Consider the following 2,678-nt stretch of genomic DNA (forward strand, 5'->3'; position numbering starts at 1 on the left):
GTGTGTGCTAATCTCATTATGTCCACATTGTAATGAATATTGCTCTGTCTAGTATCTCTGTCCTGTGTCATTTTCTTCACAGCTGTGGTATCTTCATATACTTTTTTACTACTACCACAATTTTAAAGTAGTAGAGACCACCTTGTAATAGTTCACATCACACTTTCTTCTTAAATATTACATTTCATTATGACGGTTTATGCCCGATAACCCCAGTTTATGTGATATTTAAGTTGTTCTGAATACTTCCATTATTGTCCTTTGAGACAATTATGTTTTGATATTGCCAGTTGCCATTTGATTATGTGAACATGTGCACTTAATGTGCACTACATGTATGTTTAATTTTATGTATCACATGATGTGTCAGGTGACCCCTGCGAGGGTACTTAAGGGGTGTGTCCCTACACTTCATTTATGTCTGAGGAAGGGCCTTGCCCGAAACGTCACTTTTTTGTGGTCAAATAAATATTTGGGAGCAGCTGCCAGTGTGCGGACTCTATTTTTATTACTTAGTTTCAAGGGAACAAATCAACACTAGACCGAAACAGGTCTCTTCAGAATGCTTTATTCAGCGAGAGAGCCAAACACACGTCTACTCAGTTTGGAAGGCACCTGGACAGAACATTCCAGAATCAGGCGGCTCTAGCTCTGATCTTGGCGCAGCCAATCAGCTTACACCAATTGAGTATTAACCAATTAAGAGCACTCTGCTCTACTCACAGTGCACACAATATTTAGCATTAAGCTACTTGGTTTCAAACACCACACCAGTACTTCATAAACAGTTTAAAAGTTCTGTGTATGGATTTAATTGTAACGTTATATGTTATAGCCTACTTCGGAATATGGGCGGAGGGCAGATATGCGGTCGCTATGACGACCAGGTGTGGGCGGGGGCAGATGACCAGCGGTGGAAGAAAAACGTCCATCGGGTTGAAACAAGTAGAGCCGAGTGGTGACGAGCTGTGCAGGGCTGTAAAATGTGGTGGAAATGAGCCATTAGCATTATGTCTAAACAGGGCCGGTTCCAGAACAAGATGACTAGGGGTGCATCCTAGATAGGAAGGGGTGCAGATGCCCGGCCGGCGGCCGGGCCCACTTGAAAAACACACGAAAAATTTGACATGTTATTTTACTAAAAATAATGCATTTGACCATCATTTCAAGTAGAATGATACCACCCAAGCAAGAATATTTCAAGTGTTTCAAGTGCTTTACTGAAATATTTGGACCATATAATGATAATACAATTATCTCAACCTTAAAAGGTTACATATAGGTGCCAAAAAGCCATAAAATCACATCAAAGAACAAAGAAAAACAACAACTATAATTCAAGTTTAAACAGTAAGTGTGCAGCTGTAGCATTTATTTAAAAAGATATATATATTTTTTTTTTTACTTTTCAACTGAGCATGCAGACAATTAAAATAAGGGTGCAATGCATGCTTTTGCACCCCCGTAGAACCGGGCCTGTGTCTAAATGATCTGATCCCAGATCAGCCTCTTCGCTGTCCATGTCTAAATGATCTGATCCCAGATCAGCCTCTTAGCTGGTAAGAAGCGAGACTGAAACACACTCCACTGATCTCTCCGATTTCCCAACAGAATCAAACAGAAAATGACTCTCAGATTTCTGCTGCAGGCCTGAACTGTTGAGCGCTTACGTCAAGGGGTCAAACATCCAGTCTGTGCTCTTAGCTAATAAGCCTATTAAAAAAACAAGTTGTCTGTGGTGCACCTGGGTCACCTAATGCCCCTCCCTGCATATGGCTTCCATACAGACCATTCAAAGAGCCAGACAGCACATTGGTATCACTTAGTTTATTTAGTGTGCGCCAACAACAAAGACACACACCACACACTGTGCGAATGATGCAGAAACCTCACTAATAGGCTATTTATTCCAGCGTGATCTCAGCTCTCTTGCTGATTTTGTCTATGAACAACACTGCTTGGCTTGTTAGTTAACATTGGCATAACTGAAATAAACGTAGCCGCTCGTCTCGCCTCACTTCTGATAGGTGGAGAGGAGATGGGCTTTGAAGGCTTCCTGGTGGTCCCAGAGCTCAGCGGCGGCAGTGTTCAGGGGACTCTCGTTGTTCGGTTCTCCCAGTAGACTCTGTATGGACAGCAGTATGGTGCGCACGTCGTACAGGGGAGACCACTTGTCCTCGAGGATGTCCAGGCAGATGAAACCCTCCTCGTCAACGTTGGGGTGGAAACACGGAGAGACAAACCTCACCAGCGGGGCTTTGTAGGGGTAACCCCCCGGGAAGTCCAGGGACAGCTTGAAGCGCAAGCCCTCATACACCGTTCCCTGAACTCCATCGACGGTCCCGATCCATCTGAACAGGTCGGCCGACTCCGGAAACGCAGAGATGCCTTTGTCACCTGACACCATCAGATTCATCAGGTCCTGCTGCAGCCGTTTGGACACAGAAGCTCTGGCGGCGCTTTTGCCGCTGTCGGAGCCCTTCAGGGCGGCAGGAGCGCTGGCCGCGGCCGGGTCCAGGTTCTGAGAAGCCATCACTGCTAGCTCGTGAGCACTGTAACTTGTGTGTGACACCAGTATTCTGTGAGCTAATGATGTCATCAGTCCTCCATGACATCACTGATGATGTCATTAGGAGTTGTGACATCACTGATGATGTCATCGGTGTCATCAGCTCAGT

General features: G+C 45.0%; 1 pseudogene across 1 annotated transcript; it reads right to left on the reverse strand.

Annotated features, from left to right (window-relative positions):
* Positions 1 to 2,014: 2,014 nt before the first annotated feature.
* Positions 2,015 to 2,533, reverse strand: LOC310778536 (ubiquitin-conjugating enzyme E2 C pseudogene; annotated as a pseudogene). Its single transcript has one exon. The product of its transcript is annotated as a ubiquitin-conjugating enzyme E2 C pseudogene (transcript).
* Between the last annotated feature and the right edge of the window lie 145 nt (positions 2,534 to 2,678).

Source organism: Poromitra crassiceps, assembly GCF_964638095.1.
Source record: "Poromitra crassiceps genome assembly, chromosome: 6".
In the NCBI taxonomy this organism is placed as follows: domain Eukaryota; kingdom Metazoa; phylum Chordata; class Actinopteri; order Beryciformes; family Melamphaidae; genus Poromitra; species Poromitra crassiceps.